The sequence below is a fragment of the Ochotona princeps genome, chromosome 1, assembly GCF_030435755.1.
Source record: "Ochotona princeps isolate mOchPri1 chromosome 1, mOchPri1.hap1, whole genome shotgun sequence".
In the NCBI taxonomy this organism is placed as follows: Eukaryota; Metazoa; Chordata; class Mammalia; order Lagomorpha; family Ochotonidae; genus Ochotona; species Ochotona princeps.
Genome location: NC_080832.1, coordinates 136,221,929 through 136,241,674, shown reverse-complemented (window position 1 = coordinate 136,241,674; position 19,746 = coordinate 136,221,929).

Here is a 19,746-nt window from a genome sequence, read left to right as displayed (position 1 = left end):
CACAAAACTAACATGGATCTCCTCACTCAAGAGGCTCGAAACTACATGGGGAAAGACAAGTTCAGTGCCCAAGCCATTTCCCGCTGCCATGAAAACCAAGTGCTCTGGCAGCACATATGTCTGAAAGTGGATATGACACCTAGGGAAGGGAGTGTGCTGGTGAATGGCAACTGCCCGAAGCAGCAGCACAGCTCTTCCACTGCCAAAACAACTCCACCTCCCTCATGAACTTCACATACCATCAGCTGTCCTGGCAGCAATCCAGGAAACCCTGTTGGGTCACTTCCGGTCGCATTGAGCCCATTGAGCCCAGTGGGATGGAATCAAGCAGCTTCAGCACCCACACAAAACGAACATGGAGCTCCTCACTCAAGGCGCTCAAACCTCCACGGCCAAAGACAAGTTCAGTGCCCAAGCCATTTCCCCCTGCCATGGAAACCAAGTGCTCTGGCAGCACATATGTCTGAAAGTGGATATGACACCTAGGGAAGGGAGTGTGCTGGTGAATGGCAACTGCCCGAAGCAGCAGCACAGCTCTTCCACTGCCAAAACAACTCCATCTGCCTCATGAACTTCACATACCATCAGCTGTCCTGGCAGCTATCTAGGAAACCTTGTTGGTTCACTTCCGGTCCCATGCCCATTGAGCTCAGTTGGATGGAATCAAGCAGCTTGAGCACCCACACAAAACGAACATGGAGCTCCTCACTCAAGGCGCTCAAAACTACATAGCCAAGGACAAGTTCAGTGCCCAAGCCATTTCCCGCTGCCATGGAAACCAAGTGCTCTGGCAGCACATATGTCTGAAAGTGGATATGACACCTAGGGAAGGGAGTGTGCTGGTGAATGACAACTGCCCGAAGCAGCAGCACAGCTCTTCCACTGCCAAAACAACTCCACCTGCCTCATGAACTTCACATACCATCAGCTGTCCTGGCAGCTATCTAGGAAACCCTGTTGGGTCACTTCCGGTCCCATGCCCATTGAGCCCAGTGGGATGGAATCAAGCAGCTTCAGCACCCACACAAAACGAACATGGAGCTCCTCACTCCAGGCGCTCAAAACTTCACGGCCAAAGACAAGTTCAGTGCCCAAGCCATTTCCCGCTGCCATGGAAACCAAGTGCTCTGGCAGCACATATGTCTGAAAGTGGATATGACACCTAGGGAAGGGACTGTGCTGGTGAATGGCAACTGCCCGAAGCAGCAGCACAGCTCTTCCACTGCCAAAACAACTCCACCTGCATCATGAACTTCACATACCATCAGCTGTCCTGGCAGCTATCTAGGAAACCCTGTTGGGTCACTTCCGGTCCCATGCCCATTGAGCCCAGTGGGATGGAATCAAGCAGCTTCAGCACCCACAAAAAACGAACATGGAGCTCCTCACTCAAGGCGCTCAAAACTGCACGGCCAAAGACAAGTTCAGTGCCCAAGCCATTTCCGGCTGCCATGGAAACCAAGTGCTCTGGCAGCACATATGTCTGAAAGTGGATATGACACCTAGGCAAGTGAGTGTGCTGGTGAATGGCAACTGCCCAAAGCAGCAGCACAGCTGTTTCACTGCCAAAACAACTCCACCTGCCTCATGGAGTTCACATACCATCAGCTGTCCTGGCAGCTATCTAGGAAACCCTGTTGGGTCACTTCCGGTCCCATGCCCATTGAGCCCAGTGGGATGGAATCAAGCAGCTTCAGCACCCACACAAAACGAACATGGAGCTCCTCACTCAAGACGCTCAAAACTTCACGGCCAAAGACAAGTTCAGTGCCCAAGCCATTTCCCGCTGCCATGGAAACCAAGTGCTCTGGCAGCACATATGTCTGAAAGTGGATATGACACCTAGGGAAGGGAGTGTGCTGGTGAATGGCAACTGCCCGAAGCAGCAGCACAGCTCTTCCACTGCCAAAACAACTCCACCTGCCTCATGAACTTCACATACCATCAGCTGTCCTGGCAGCTATCTAGGAAACCCTGTTGGGTCACTTCCAGTCCCATGCCCATTGAGCCCAGTGGGATGGAATCAAGCAGCTTGAGCACCCACACAAAACGAACATGGAGCTCCTCACTCAAGGCGCTCAAAACTCCACAGCCAAAGACAAGTTCAGTGCCCAAGACATTTCCCGCTGCCATGGAGACTAAGAGCTCTGGCAGCACATATGTCTGAAAGTGGATATGACACTTAGGGAAGGGAGTGTGCTGGTGAATGGCAACTGCCCGAAGCAGCAGCACAGCTCTTCCACTGCCAAAACAACTCCACCTGCTCATGAACTTCACATACCATCAGCTGTCTTGGAAGCTATCTAGGAAACCCTGTTGGGTCACTTCCGGTCGCATTGAGCCCATTGAGCCCAGTGGGATGGAATCAAGCAGCTTCAGCACCCACACAAAACGAACATGGAGCTCCTCACTCAAGGCGCTCAAAACTCCACGGCCAAAGACAAGTTCAGTGCCCAAGCCATTTCCCGCTGCCATGGAAACCAAGTGCTCTGGCAGCACAGATGTCTGAAAGTGGATATGACACCTAGGGAAGGGAGTGTGCTGGTGAATGGCAACTGCCCGAAGCAGCAGCACAGCTTTTCCAGTGCCAAAACAACTCCACCTGCCTCATGAACTTCACATACCATCAGCTGTCCTGGCAGCTATCTAGGAAACCCTGTTGGGTCACTTCCGGTCCCATGCCCATTGAGCCCAGTGGGATGGAATCAAGAAGCTTGAGCACCCACACAAAACGAACATGGAGCTCCTCGATCAAGGCGCTCAAAACTGCACGGCCAAAGACAAGTTCAGTGCCCAAGCCATTTCCCGCTGCCATGGAAACCAAGTGCTCTGGCAGCACATATGTCTGAAAGTGGATATGACACCTAGGGAAGGGAGTGTGCTGGTGAATGGCAACTGCCCGAAGCAGCAGCACAGCTCTTCCACTGCCAAATCAACTCACCTGCCTCATGAACTTCACATACCATCAGCTGTCCTGGCAGCTATCTAGGAAACCTTGTTGGGTCACTTCCGGTCCCATGCCCATTGAGCCCAGTGGGATGGAATCAAGCAGCTTCAGCACCCACACAAAACGAACATGGAGCTCCTCACTCAAGACGCTCAAAACTCCACAGCCAAAGACAAGTTCAGTGCCCAAGCCATTTCCCGCTGCCATGGAAACCAAGTGCTCTGGCAGCACATATGTCTGAAAGTGGATATGACACCTAGGGAAGGGAGTGTGCTGGTAAATGGCAACTGCCCGAAGCAGCAGCACAGCTCTTCCACTGCCAAAACAACTCCACCTGCCTCATGAACTTCACATACCATCAGCTGTCCTGGCAGCTATCTAGGAAACCCTGTTGGGTCATTTCCGGTCGCATTGAACCCATTGAGCCCAGTGGGATGGAATCAAGCAGCTTCAGCACCCACACAAAACGAACATGGAGCTCCTCACTCAAGGCGCTCAAAACTTCACAGCCAAAGACAAGTTCACTGCCCAAGCCATTCCCCGCTGCCATGGAAACCAAGTGCTCTGGCAGCACATATGTCTGAAAGTGGATATGACACCTAGAGAAGGGAGTGTGCTGGTGAATGGCAACTGCCCGAAGCAGCAGCACAGCTCTTCCAGTGCCAAAACAACTCCACCTGCCTCATGAACTTCACATACCATCAGCTGTCCTGGCAGCTATCTAGGAAACCCTGTTGGCTCACTTCCTGTCGCATTGAGCCCATTGAGCCCAGTGGGATGGAATCAAGCAGCTTCAGCACCCACACAAAACGAACATGGAGCTCCTCACTCAAGACGCTCAAAACTGCACAGGCCAAAGACAAGTTCAGTGCCCAAGCCATTTCCCGCTGCCATGGAAACCAAGTGCTCTGGCAGCACATATGTCTGAAAGTGGATATGACACCTAGGGAAGGGAGTGTGCTGGTGAATGGCAACTGCCCGAAGCAGCAGCACAGCTCTTCCACTGCCAAAAAAACTCCACCTGCTCATGAACTTCACATACCATCAGCTGTCCTGGCAGCTATCTAGGAAACCCTGTTGGGTCACTTCCGGTCGCATTGAGCCCATTGAGCCCAGTGGGATGGAATCAAGCAGCTTCAGCACCCACACAAAACGAACATGGAGCTCCTCACTCAAGGCGCTCAAAACTCCACGGCCAAAGACAAGTTCAGTGCCCAAGCCATTTCCCGCTGCCATGGAAACCAAGTGCTCTGGCAGCACAGATTTCTGAAAGTGGATATGACACCTAGGGAAGGGAGTGTGCTGGTGAATGGCAACTGCCCGAAGCAGCAGCACAGCTCTTCCAGTGCCAAAACAACTCCACCTGCTCATGAACTTCACATACCATCAGCTGTCCTGGCAGCTATCTAGGAAACCCTGTTGGGTCACTTCCGGTCGCATTGAGCCCATTGAGCCCAGTGGGATGGAATCAAGCAGCTTGAGCACCCACACAAAACGAACATGGAGCTCCTCACTCAAGGCGCTCAAAACTCCACGGCCAAAGACAAGTTCAGTGCCCAAGCCATTTCCCGCTGCCATGGAAACCAAGTGCTCTGGCAGCACATATGTCTGAAAGTGGATATGACACCTAGGGAAGGGAGTGTGCTGGTGAATGGCAACTGCCCGAAGCAGCAGCACAGCTCTTCCACTGCCAAAACAACTCCACCTGCTCATGAACTTCACATACCATCAGCTGTCCTGGCAGCTATCTAGGAAACCCTGTTGGGTCACTTCCGGTCGCATTGAGCCCATTGAGCCCAGTGGGATGGAATCAAGCAGCTTCAGCACCCACACAAAACGAACATGGAGCTCCTCACTCAAGGCGCTCAAAACTCCACGGCCAAAGACAAGTTCAGTGCCCAAGCCATTTCCCGCTGCCATGGAAACCAAGTGCTCTGGCAGCACAGATGTCTGAAAGTGGATATGACACCTAGGGAAGGGAGTGTGCTGGTGAATGGCAACTGCCCGAAGCAGCAGCACAGCTCTTCCACTGCCAAAACAACTCCACCTGCCTCATGAACTTCACATACCATCAGCTGTCCTGGCAGCTATCTAGGAAACCCTGTTGGGTCACTTCCGGTCCCATGCCCATTGAGCCCAGTGGGATGGAATCAAGCAGCTTGAGCACCCACACAAAACGAACATGGAGCTCCTCACTCAAGGCGCTCAAACCTCCACGGCCAAAGACAAGTTCAGTGCCCAAGCCATTTCCCGCTGCCATGGAAACCAAGTGCTCTGGCAGCACAGATGTCTGAAAGTGGATATGACACCTAGGGAAGGGAGTGTGCTGGTGAATGGCAACTGCCCGAAGCAGCAGCACAGCTCTTCCACTGCCAAAACAACTCCACCTGCCTCATGAACTTCACATACCATCAGCTGTCCTGGCAGCTATCTAGGAAACCCTGTTGGGTCACTTCCGGTCCCATGCCCATTGAGCCCAGTGGGATGGAATCAAGCAGCTTCAGCACCCACACAAAACGAACATGGAGCTCCTCACTCAAGGCGCTCAAAACTGCACGGCCAAAGACAAGTTCAGTGCCCAAGCCATTTCCCGCTGCCATGGAAACCAAGTGCTCTGGCAGCACATATGTCTGAAAGTGGATATGACACCTAGGGAAGGGAGTGTGCTGGTGAATGGCAACTGCCCGAAGCAGCAGCACAGCTTTTCCACTGCCAAAACAACTCCACCTGCCTCATGAACTTCACATACCATCAGCTGTCTTGGAAGCTATCTAGGAAACCCTGTTGGCTCACTTCCTGTCGCATTGAGCCCATTGAGCCCAGGGGGATGGAATCAAGCAGCTTCAGCACCCACACAAAACGAACATGGAGCTCCTCACTCAAGGCGCTCAAAACTTCACGGCCAAAGACAAGTTCAGTGCCCAAGCCATTTCCCGCTGCCATGGAAACCAAGTGCTCTGCCAGCACATATGTCTGAAAGAGGATATGACAACTAATCAAGGGAGTGTGCTGGTCAATGGCAACTGCCCGAAGCAGCAGCACAGCGCTTGCAGTGCCAAAACAACTCCACCTGCCTAATGAACTTCACATACCATCAGCTGTCTTGGCAGCTATCTAGGAAACCCTGTTGGGTCACTTCCGGTCCCATGACCATTGAGCACAGGGGGATGGAATCAAGCAGCTTCAGCACCCACACAAAACGAACATGGAGCTCCTCACTCAAGGCGCTCAAAACTGCACGGCCAAAGACAAGTTCAGTGCCCAAGCCATTTCCCGCTGCCATGGAAACCAAGTGCTCTGGCAGCACATATGTCTGAAAGTGGATATGACACCTAGGGAAGGGAGTGTGCTGGTGAATGGCAACTGCCCGAAGCAGCAGCACAGCTCTTCCACTGCCAAAAAAACTCCACCTGCTCATGAACTTCATAAACGTCAGCTGTCTTGGAAGCTATCTAGGAAACCCTGTGGGGTCACTTCCAGTCCCATGCCCATTGAGCACAGTGGAATGGAATCAAGAAGCTTCAGCACCCACACAAAACGAACATGGAGCTCCTCACTCAAGGCGCTCAAAACTCCACGGCCAAAGACAAGTTCAGTGCCCAAGCCATTTCCCGCTGCCATGGAAACCAAGTGCTCTGGCAGCACATATGTCTGAAAGTGGATATGACACCTAGGGAAGGGAGTGTGCTGGTGAATGGTAACTGCCCGAAGCAGCAGCACAGCTCTTCCACTGCCAAAACAACTCCACCTGCTCATGAACTTCACATACCATCAGCTGTCCTGGCAGCTATCTAGGAAACCCTGTTGGGTCACTTCCGGTCCCATGCCCATTGAGCCCAGTGGGATGGAATCAAGAAGCTTGAGCACCCACACAAAACGAACATGGAGCTCTTCACTCAAGGCGCTCAAAACTGCACGGCCAAAGACAAGTTCAGTGCCCAAGCCATTTCCTGCTGCCATGGAAACCAAGTGCTCTGGCAGCACATATGTCTGAAAGTGGATATGACACCTAGGGAAGGGAGTGTGCTGGTGAATGGCAACTGCCCGAAGCAGCAGCACAGCTCTTCCACTGCCAAATCAACTCATCTGCTCATGAACTTCACATACCATCAGCTGTCCTGGCAGCTATCTAGGAAACCTTGTTGGGTCACTTCCGGTCCCATGCCAATTGAGCGCAGAGGGATGGAATCAAGCAGCTTGAGCACCCACACAAAACAAACATGGAGCTCCTCGCTCAAGACGCTCGAAACAACATGGCGAAAGACAAGTTCAGTGCCCAAGGCATTTCCCTGTGCCATGGAAACCAAGTGCTCTGGCAGCACATATGTCTGAAAGTGGATATGACACCTAGGGAAGGGAGTGTGTTGGTAAATGGCAACTGCCCGAAGCAGCAGCACAGCTCTTCCACTGCCAAAACAACTCCACCTGCCTCATGAACTTCACATACCATCAGCTGTCCTGGCAGCTATCTAGGAAACCCTGTTGGGTCACTTCCGGTCGCATTGAGCCCTTTGAGCCCAGTGGGATGGAATCAAGCAGCTTCAGCACCCACACAAAACGAACATGGAGCTCCTCACTCAAGGCGCTCAAAACTTCACGGCCAAAGACAAGTTCAGTGCCCAAGCCATTTCCCGCTGCCATGGAAACCAAGTGCTCTGGCAGCACGTATGTCTGAAAGTGGATATGACACCTAGGGAAGGGAGTGTGCTGGTGAATGGCAACTGTCCGAAGCAGCAGCACAGCTTTTCCACTGCCAAAACAACTCCATCTGCCTCATGAACTTCACATACCATCAGCTGTCCTGGCAGCTATCTAGGAAACCCTGTTGGGTCATTTCCGGTCCCATGCCCATTGAGCCCAGTGGGATGGAATCAAGCAGCTTGAGCACCTACACAAAACTAACATGGAGCTCCTCACTCAAGGCGCTCAAAACTTCACGGCCAAAGACAAGTTCAGTGCCGAAGCCATTTTGCGCTGCCATGGAAACCAAGTGCTCTGGCAGCACATATGTCTGAAAGAGGATATGACACCTAATCAAGGAAGTGTGCTGGTGAATGGCAACTGCCCGAAGCAGCAGCACAGCTCTTCCACTGCCAAAACAACTCCACCTGCCTCATGAACCTCACATACCATCAGCTGTCTTGGAAGCTCTCTAGGAAACCCTGTTGGGTCACTTCCGGTCCCATTCCCATTGAGCCCAGTGGGATGGAATCAAGCACCTTCAGCACCCACACAAAACGAACATGGAGCTCCTCACTCAAGACGCTCAAACCTCCACGGCCAAAGACAAGTTCAGTGCCCAAGCCATTTCCCGCTGCCATGGAAACCAAGTGCTCTGGCAGCACATATGTCTGAAAGAGGATATGACACCTAGGGAAGGGAGTGTGCTGGTGAATGGCAACTGCCCAAAGCAGCAGCACAGCTCTTCCACTGCCAAATCAACTCACCTGCCTCATGAACTTCACATACCATCAGCTGTCCTGGCAGCTCTATAGGAAACCTTGTTGGGTCACTTCCGGTCCCATGCCCATTGAGCCCAGTGGGATGGAATCAAGCAGCTTCAGCACCCACACAAAACTAACATGGAGCTCCTCACTCAAGACGCTCGAAACTACATGGCGAAAGACAAGTTTAGTGCAGAAGCCATTTTCCGCTGCCATGGAAACCAAGTGCTCTGGCAGCACATATGTCTGAAAGTGGATATGACACCTAGGGAAGGGAGTGTGCTGGTGAATGGCAACTGCCCGAAGCAGCAGCACAGCTCTTCCACTGCCAAAACAACTCCACCTGCTCATGAACTTCACATACCATCAGCTGTCCTGGCAGCTATCTAGGAAACCCTGTTGGGTCACTTCCGGTCGCATTGAGCCCATTGAGCCCAGTGGGATGGAATCAAGCAGCTCCAGCACCCACACAAAACGAACATGGAGCTCCTCACTCAAGGCGCTCAAAACTCCACGGCCAAAGACAAGTTCAGTGCCCAAGCCATTTCCCGCTGCCATGGAAACCAAGTGCTCTGGCAGCACATATGTCTGAAAGAGGATATGACACCTAGGGAAGGGAGTGTGCTGGTGAATGGCAACTGCGCGAAGCAGCAGCACAGCTCTTCCACTGCCAAATCAACTCCACCTGCCTCATGAACTTCACATACCATCAGCTGTCCTGGCAGCTATCTAGGAAACCTTGTTGGGTCACTTCAGGTCCCATGCCCATTGAGCCCAGTGGGATGGAATCAAGCAGCTTCAGCACCCACACAAAACGAACATGGAGCTCCTCACTCAAGGCGCTCAAAACTCCACGGACAAAGACAAGTTCAGTGCCCAAGCCATTTCCCGCTGCCATGGAAACCAAGTGCTCTGGCAGCACATATGTCTGAAAGAGGATATGACACCTAATCAAGGGAGTGTGCTGGTGAATGACAACTGCCCGAAGCAGCAGCACAGCTCTTCCACTGCCAAAACAACTCCACCTGCCTCATGAACTTCACATACCATCAGCTGTCCTGGCAGCTATCTAGGAAACCCTGTTGGGTCACTTCCGGTCCCATGCCCATTGAGCCCAGTGGGATGGAATCAAGCAGCTTCAGCACCCACACAAAACGAACATGGAGCTCGTCACTCAAGACGCTCAAAACTACATGGCCAAAGACAAGTTCAGTGCCCAAGCCATTTCCCGCTGCCATGGAAACCAAGTGCTTTGGCAGCACATATGTCTGAAAGTGGATATGACACCTAGGGAAGGGAGTGTGCTGGTGAATGGCAACTGCCCGAAGCAGCAGCACAGCTCTTCCAGTGCCAAAACAACTCCACCTGCTCATGAACTTCACATACCATCAGCTGTCCTGGCAGCTATCTAGGAAACCCTGTTGGGTCACTTCCTGTCGCATTGAGCCCATTGAGCCCAGTGGGATGGAATCAAGCAGCTTGAGCACCCACACAAAACGAACATGGAGCTCCTCACTCAAGGCGCTCAAACCTCCATGGCCAAAGACAAGTTCAGTGCCCAAGCCATTTCCCGCTGCTATGGAAACTAAGACCTCTGGCAGCACATATGTCTGAAAGTGGATATGACACCTAATCAAGGGAGTGTGCTGGTGAATGGCAACTGCCCGAAGCAGCAGCACAGCTCTTCCACTGCCAAAACAACTCCACCTGCTCATGAACTTCACATACCATCAGCTGTCTTGGAAGCTATCTAGGAAACCCTGTTGGGTCACTTCCGGTCCCATGCCCATTGAGCCCAGTGGGATGGAATCAAGCAGCTTCAGCACCCACACAAAACGAACATGGAGCTCCTCACTCAAGACGTTCGAAACTACATGGCCAAAGACAAGTTCAGTGCAGAAGCCATTTCCCGCTGCCATGGAAACCAAGTGCTCTGGCAGCACATATGTCTGAAAGTGGATATGACACCTAGGGAAGGGAGTGTGCTGGTGAATGGCAACTGCCCGAAGCAGCAGCACAGCTCTTCCACTGCCGAAAAAACTCCACCTGCCTCATGAACTTCTCATACCATCAGCTGTCCTGGCAGCTATCTAGGAAACCCTGTTGGGTCACTTCCGGTCCCATGCCCATTGAGCCCAGTGGGATGGAATCAAGCAGCTTGAGCACCCACACAAAACGAACATGGAGCTCCTCACTCAAGGCGCACAAACCTCCTCGGCCAAAGACAAGTTCAGTGCCCAAGCCATTTCCCGCTGCCATGGAAACCAAGTGCTCTGGCAGCACATATGTCTGAAAGTGGATATGACACCTAGGGAAGGGAGTGTGCAGGTGAATGGCAACTGCCCGAAGCAGCAGCACAGCTCTTCCACTGCCAAAAAAACTCCATCTGCTCATGAACTTCACATACCATCAGCTGTCTTGGAAGCTATCTAGGAAACCCTGTTGGGTCACTTCCGGTCCCATGCCCATTGAGCCCAGTGGGATGGAATCAAGCAGCTTCAGCACCCACACAAAACGAACATGGAGCTCCTCACTCAAGGCGCTCAAAACTTCACCGCCAAAGACAAGTTCAGTGCCCAAGCCATTTCCCGCTGCCATGGAAACTAAGTGCTCTGGCAGCACATATGTCTGAAAGTGGATATGACACCTAGGGAAGGGAGTGTGCTGGTGAATGGCAACTGCCCGAAGCAGCAGCACAGCTCTTCCACTGCCAAAACAACTCCATCTGCCTCATGAACTTCACATACCATCAGCTGTCCTGGCAGCTATCTAGGAAACCCTGTTGGGTCACTTCTTGTCCCATGCCCATTGAGCCCAGTGGGATGGAATCAAGAAGCTTGAGCACCCACACAAAACGAACATGGAGCTCCTCACTCAAGGCGCTCAAAACTGCACGGCCAAAGACAAGTTCAGTGCCCAAGCCATTTCCCGCTGCCATGGAAACCAAGTGCTCTGGCAGCACATATGTCTGAAAGTGGATATGACACCTAGGGAAGGGAGTGTGCTGGTGAATGGCAACTGCCCAAAGCAGCAGCACAGCTCTTCCACTGCCAAAACAACTCCACCTGCCTCATGAACTTCACATACCATCAGCTGTCCTGGCAGCTATCTAGGAAACCCTGTTGGGTCACTTCCGGTCGCATTGAGCCCATTGAGCCCAGTGGGATGGAATCAAGCAGCTTCAGCACCCACACAAAACGAACATGGAGCTCCACACTCAAGGCGCTCAAAACTCCACGGACAAAGACAAGTTCAGTGCCCAAAGCATTTCCCGCTGCCATGGAAACCAAGTGCTTTGGCAGCACATATGTCTGAAAGTGGATATGACACCTAGAGAAGGGACTGTGCTGGTGAATGGCAACTGCCCGTAGCAGCAGCACAGCTTTTCCACTGCCAAAACAACTCCATCTGCCTCATGAACTTCACATACCATCAGCTGTCCTGGCAGCTATCTAGGAAACCCTGTTGGGTCACTTCCGGTCCCATGCCCATTGAGCCCAGTTGGATGGAATCAAGCAACTTGAGCACCCACACAAAACGAACATGGTGCTTCTCACTCAAGGCGCTCAAAACTACATGGCCAAAGACAAGTTCAGTGCCCAAGCCATTTCCCGCTGCCATGGAAACCAAGTGCTCTGGCAGCACATATGTCTGAAAGTGGATATGACACCTAATCAAGGGAGTGTGCTGGTGAATGGCAACTGCCCGAAGCAGCAGCACAGCTCTTCCACTGCCAAAACAACTCCACCTGCCTCATGAACTTCACATACCATCAGCTGTCCTGGCAGCTATCTAGGAAACCCTGTTGGGTCACTTCCGGTCCCATGCCCATTGAGCCCAGTGGGATGGAATCAAGCAGCTTGAGCACCCACACAAAACGAACATGGAGCTCCTCACTCAAGGCGCTCAAAACTGCACGGCCAAAGAAAAGTTCAGTGCCCAAGCCATTTCCGGCTGCCATGGAAACCAAGTGCTCTGGCAGCACATATGTCTGAAAGTGGATATGACACCTAGGGAAGGGAGTGTGCTGGTAAATGGCAACTGCCCGAAGCAGCAGCACAGCTCTTCCACGAACAAAACAACTCCACCTGCCTCATGAACTTCACATACCATCAGCTGTCCTGGCAGCTATCTAGGAAACCCTGTTGGGTCACTTCCGGTCCCATGCCCATTGAGCCCAGTGGGATGGAATCAAGCAGCTTGAGCACCCACACAAAACGTACATGGAGCTCCTCACTCAAGGCGCTCAAACCTAATCGGCCAAAACAAGTTCAGTGCCCAAGCCATTTCCCGCTGCCATGGAAACTAAGAGCTATGGCAGCACATATGTCTGAAAGTGGATATGACACCTAGGGAAGGGAGTGTGTTGGTGAATGGCAACTGCCCGAAGCAGCAGCACAGCTCTTCCAGTGCGCAAAAAACTCCACCTGCTCATGAACTTCACATACCATCAGCTGTCCTGGCAGCTATCTAGGAAACCCTGTTGGGTCACTTCCGGTCCCATGCCCATTGAGCCCAGTGGGTTGGAATCAAGCAGCTTCAGCACCCACACAAAACGAACATGGAGCTCCTCACTCAAGGCGCTCAAAACTTCACGGCCAAAGACAAGTTCAGTGCCCAAGCCATTTCCCGCTGCCATGGAAACCAAGTGCTCTGGCAGCACATATGTCTGAAAGTGGATATGACACCTAGGCAAGGGAGTGTGCTGATGAATGGCAACTGCCCGAAGCAGCAGCACAGCTCTTCCACTGCCAAAACAACTCCACCTGCCTCATGAACTTCACATACCATCAGCTGTCCTGGCAGCTATATAGGAAACCCTGTTGGGTCACTTCCTGTCGCATTGAGCCCATTGAGCCCAGTTGGATGGAATCAAGCAGCTTGAGCACCCACACAAAACGAACATGGAGCTCCTAACTCAAGGCGCTCCAAACTGCACGGCCAAAGACAAGTTCAGTGCCCAAGCCATTTCCCGCTGCCATGGAAACCAAGTGCTCTGGCAGCACATATGTCTGAAAGTGGATATGACACCTAGGGAAGGGAGTGTGGTGGTGAATGGCAACTGCCCGAAGCAGCAGCACAGCTCTTCCACTGCCAAAACAACTCCACCTGCCTCATGAACTTCACATACCATCAGCTGTCCTGGCAGCAATCCAGGAAACCCTGTTGGGTCACTTCCGGTTGCATTGAGCCCATTGAGCCCAGTGGGATGGAATCAAGCAGCTTGAGCACCCACACAAAACGAACATGGAGCTCCACACTCCAGGCGCTCAAAACTTCACGGCCAAAGACAAGTTCAGTGCAGAAGCCATTTCCCTCTGCCATGGAAACCAAGTGCTCTGGCAGCACATATGTCTGAAAGTGGATATGACACCTAGGGAAGGGAGTTTGGTGATGAATGGCAACTGCCCGAAGCAGCAGCACAGCTCTTCCACTGCCAAAACAACTCCACCTGCCTCATGAACTTCACATACCATCAGCTGTCCTGGCAGCTATCTAGGAAACCCTGTTGGGTCACTTCCGGTCCCATGCCCATTGAGCCCAGAGGGATGGAATCAAGCAGCTTCAGCACCCACACAAAACGAACATGGAGCTCCTCACTCAAGGCGCTCAAAACTGCACGGCCAAAGACAAGTTCAGCGCCCAAGCCATTTCCCGCTGCCATGGAAACCAAGTGCTCTGGCAGCACATATGTCTGAAAGAGGATATGACACCTAGGGAAGGGAGTGTGCTGGTGAATGGCAACTGCCCGAAGCAGCAGCACAGCTCTTCCACTGCCAAAACAACTCCACCTGCCTCATGAACTTCACATACCATCAGCTGTCCTGGCAGCTATCTAGGAAACCCTGTTGGGTCACTTCCGGTCCCATGCCCACTGAGCCCAGTGGGATGGAATCAAGCAGCTTGAGCACCCACACAAAACGAACATGGAGCTCCTCACTCAAGGCGCTCAAAACTGCACGGCCAAAGACAAGTTCAGTGCCCAAGCCATTTCCCGCTGCCATGGAAACCAAGTGATCTGGCAGCACATATGTCTGAAAGAGGATATGACACCTAGGGAAGGGAGTGTGCTGGTGAATGGCAACTGCCCGAAGCAGCAGCACAGCTCTTCCACTGCCAAAACAACTCCACCTGCCTCATGAACTTCACATACCATCACCTGTCCTGGCAGCTATCTAGGAAACCCTGTTGGGTCACTTACGGTCCCATGCCCATTGAGCGCAGAGGGATGGAATCAAGCAGCTTCAGCACCCACACAAATCTAACATGGAGCTCCTCACTCAAGACGCTCAAAAATACATGGCGAAAGACAAGTTCAGTGCAGAGGCCATTTCCCGCTGCCATGGAAACCAAGTGCTCTGGCAGCACATATGTCTGAAAGTGGATATGACACCTAGGGAAGGGAGTGTGCTGGTGAATGGCAACTGCCCGAAGCAGCAGCACAGCTCTTCCACTGCCAAAACAACTCCACCTGCCTCATGAACTTCACATACCATCAGCTGTCCTGGCAGCTATATAGGAAACCCTGTTGGGTCACTTCCTGTCGCATTGAGCCCATTGAGCCCAGTTGGATGGAATCAAGCAACTTGAGCACCCACACAAAACGAACATGGAGCTCCTAACTCAAGGCGCTCCAAACTGCACGGCCAAAGACAAGTTCAGTGCCCAAGCCATTTCCCGCTGCCATGGAAACCAAGTGCTCTGGCAGCACATATGTCTGAAAGTGGATATGACACCTAGGGAAGGGAGTGTGGTGGTGAATGGCAACTGCCCGAAGCAGCAGCACAGCTCTTCCACTGCCAAAACAACTCCACCTGCCTCATGAACTTCCCATACCATCAGCTGTCCTGGCAGCAATCCAGGAAACCCTGTTGGGTCACTTCCGGTTGCATTGAGCCCATTGAGCCCAGTGGGATGGAATCAAGCAGCTTGAGCACCCACACAAAACGAACATGGAGCTCCACACTCCAGGCGCTCAAAACTTCACGGCCAAAGACAAGTTCAGTGCAGAAGCCATTTCCCTCTGCCATGGAAACCAAGTGCTCTGGCAGCACATATGTCTGAAAGTGGATATGACACCTAGGGAAGGGAGTTTGGTGATGAATGGCAACTGCCCGAAGCAGCAGCACAGCTCTTCCACTGCCAAAACAACTCCACCTGCCTCATGAACTTCACATACCATCAGCTGTCCTGGCAGCTATCTAGGAAACCCTGTTGGGTCACTTCCGGTCCCATGCCCATTGAGCCCAGTGGGATGGAATCAAGCAGCTTCAGCACCCACACAAAACGAACATGGAGCTCCTCACTCAAGGCGCTCCAAACTGCACGGCCAAAGACAAGTTCAGTGCCCAAGCCATTTCCCGCTGCCATGGAAACCAAGTGCTCTGGCAGCACATATGTCTGAAAGAGGATATGACACCTAGGGAAGGGAGTGTGCTGGTGAATGGCAACTGCCCGAAGCAGCAGCACAGCTCTTCCACTGCCAAAACAACTCCACCTGCCTCATGAACTTCACATACCATCAGCTGTCCTGGCAGCTATCTAGGAAACCCTGTTGGGTCACTTCCGGTCCCATGCCCATTGAGCCCAGTTGGATGGAATCAAGCAACTTGAACACCCACACAAAACGAACATGGTGCTCCTCACTCAAGGCGCTCAAAACTACATGGCCAAAGACAAGTTCAGTGCCCAAGCCATTTCCCGCTGCCATGGAAACCAAGTGCACTGGCAGCACATATGTCTGAAAGTGGATATGACACCTAATCAAGGGAGTGTGCTGGTGAATGGCAACTGCCCGAAGCAGCAGCACAGCTCTTCCACTGCCAAAACAACTCCATCTGCCTCATGAACTTCACATACCATCAGCTGTCCTGGCAGCTATCTAGGAAACCCTGTTGGGTCACTTCCGGTCCCATGCCCATTGAGCCCAGTGGGATGGAATCAAGCAGCTTGAGCACCCACACAAAACGAACATGGAGCTCCTCACTCAAGGTGCTCAAAATTACATGGCGAAAGACAAGTTCAGTGCCCAAGCCATTTCCCGCTGCCATGGAAACCAAGTGCTCTGGCAGCACATATGTCTGAAAGTGGATATGACACCTAGGGAAGGGAGTGTGCTGGTAAATGGCAACTGCCCGAAGCAGCAGCACAGCTCTTCCACGAACAAAACAACTCCACCTGCCTCATGAACTTCACATACCATCAGCTGTCCTGGCAGCTATCTAGGAAACCCTGTTGGGTCACTTCCGGTCCCATGCCCATTGAGCCCAGTGGGATGGAATCAAGCAGCTTGAGCACCCACACAAAACGAACATGGAGCTCCTCACTCAAGGCGCTCAAACCTAATCGGCCAAAACAAGTTCAGTGCAGAAGCCATTTCCCGCTGCCATGGAAACTAAGAGCTATGGCAGCACATATGTCTGAAAGTGGATATGACACCTAGGGAAGGGAGTGTGTTGGTGAATGGCAACTGCCCGAAGCAGCAGCACAGCTCTTCCAGTGCGCAAAAAACTCCACCTGCTCATGAACTTCACATACCATCAGCTGTCCTGGCAGCTATCTAGGAAACCCTGTTGGGTCACTTCCGGTCCCATGCCCATTGAGCCCAGTGGGTTGGAATCAAGCAGCTTCAGCACCCACACAAAACGAACATGGAGCTCCTCACTCAAGGCGCTCAAAACTTCACGGCCAAAGACAAGTTCAGTGCCCAAGCCATTTCCCGCTGCCATGGAAACCAAGTGCTCTGGCAGCACATATGTCTGAAAGTGGATATGACACCTAGGGAAGGGAGTGTGCTGATGAATGGCAACTGCCCGAAGCAGCAGCACAGCTCTTCCACTGCCAAAACAACTCCACCTGCCTCATGAACTTCACATACCATCAGCTGTCCTGGCAGCTATATAGGAAACCCTGTTGGGTCACTTCCTGTCGCATTGAGCCCATTGAGCCCAGTTGGATGGAATCAAGCAGCTTGAGCACCCACACAAAACGAACATGGAGCTCCTAACTCAAGGCGCTCCAAACTGCACGGCCAAAGACAAGTTCAGTGCCCAAGCCATTTTCCGCTGCATGGAAACCAAGTGCTCTGGCAGCACATATGTCTGAAAGTGGATATGACACCTAGGGAAGGGAGTGTGGTGGTGAATGGCAACTGCCCGAAGCAGCAGCACAGCTCTTCCACTGCCAAAACAACTCCACCTGCCTCATGAACTTCACATACCATCAGCTGTCCTGGCAGCTATATAGGAAACCCTGTTGGGTCACTTCCTGTCGCATTGAGCCCATTGAGCCCAGTTGGATGGAATCAAGCAGCTTGAGCACCCACACAAAACGAACATGGAGCTCCTAACTCAAGGCGCTCCAAACTGCACGGCCAAAGACAAGTTCAGTGCCCAAGCCATTTCCCGCTGCCATGGAAACCAAGTGCTCTGGCAGCACATATGTCTGAAAGTGGATATGACACCTAGGGAAGGGAGTGTGGTGGTGAATGGCAACTGCCCGAAGCAGCAGCACAGCTCTTCCACTGCCAAAACAACTCCACCTGCCTCATGAACTTCCCATACCATCAGCTGTCCTGGCAGCAATCCAGGATACCCTGTTGGGTCACTTCCGGTTGCATTGAGCCCATTGAGCCCAGTGGGATGGAATCAAGCAGCTTGAGCACCCACACAAAACGAACATGGAGCTCCACACTCCAGGCGCTCAAAACTTCACGGCCAAAGACAAGTTCAGTGCAGAAGCCATTTCCCTCTGCCATGGAAACCAAGTGCTCTGGCAGCACATATGTCTGAAAGTGGATATGACACCTAGGGAAGAGAGTTTGGTGATGAATGGCAACTGCCCGAAGCAGCAGCACAGCTCTTCCACTGCCAAAACAACTCCACCTGCCTCATGAACTTCACATACCATCAGCTGTCCTGGCAGCTATCTAGGAAACCCTGTTGGGTCACTTCCGGTCCCATGCCCATTGAGCCCAGTGGGATGGAATCAAGCAGCTTCAGCACCCACACAAAACGAACATGGAGCTCCTCACTCAAGGCGCTCCAAACTGCACGGCCAAAGACAAGTTCAGTGCCCAAGCCATTTCCCGCTGCCATGGAAACCAAGTGCTCTGGCAGCACATATGTCTGAAAGAGGATATGACACCTAGGGAAGGGAGTGTGCTGGTGAATGGCAACTGCCCGAAGCAGCAGCACAGCTCTTCCACTGCCAAAACAACTCCACCTGCCTCATGAACTTCACATACCATCAGCTGTCCTGGCAGCTATCTAGGAAACCCTGTTGGGTCACTTCCGGTCCCATGCCCATTGAGCCCAGTTGGATGGAATCAAGCAACTTGAGCACCCACACAAAACGAACATGGTGCTCCTCACTCAAGGCGCTCAAAACTACATGGCCAAAGACAAGTTCAGTGCCCAAGCCATTTCCCGCTGCCATGGAAACCAAGTGCACTGGCAGCACATATGTCTGAAAGTGGATATGACACCTAATCAAGGGAGTGTGCTGGTGAATGGCAACTGCCCGAAGCAGCAGCACAGCTCTTCCACTGCCAAAACAACTCCATCTGCCTCATGAACTTCACATACCATCAGCTGTCCTGGCAGCTATCTAGGAAACCCTGTTGGGTCACTTCCGGTCCCATGCCCATTGAGCCCAGTGGGATGGAATCAAGCAGCTTGAGCACCCACACAAAACGAACATGGAGCTCCTCACTCAAGGCGCTCAAAATTACATGGCGAAAGACAAGTTCAGTGCCCAAGCCATTTCCCGCTGCCATGGAAACCAAGTGCTCTGGCAGCACATATGTCTGAAAGTGGATATGACACCTAGGGAAGGGAGTGTGCTGGTAAATGGCAACTGCCCGAAGCAGCAGCACAGCTCTTCCACGAACAAAACAACTCCACCTGCCTCATGAACTTCACATACCATCAGCTGTCCTGGCAGCTATCTAGGAAACCCTGTTGGGTCACTTCCGGTCCCATGCCCATTGAGCCCAGTGGGATGGAATCAAGCAGCTTGAGCACCCACACAAAACGAACATGGAGCTCCTCACTCAAGGCGCTCAAACCTAATCGGCCAAAACAAGTTCAGTGCCCAAGCCATTTCCCGCTGCCATGGAAACTAAGAGCTATGGCAGCACATATGTCTGAAAGTGGATATGACACCTAGGGAAGGGAGTGTGTTGGTGAATGGCAACTGCCCGAAGCAGCAGCACAGCTCTTCCAGTGCGCAAAAAACTCCACCTGCTCATGAACTTCACATACCATCAGCTGTCCTGGCAGCTATCTAGGAAACCCTGTTGGGTCACTTCCGGTCCCATGCCCATTGAGCCCAGTGGGTTGGAATCAAGCAGCT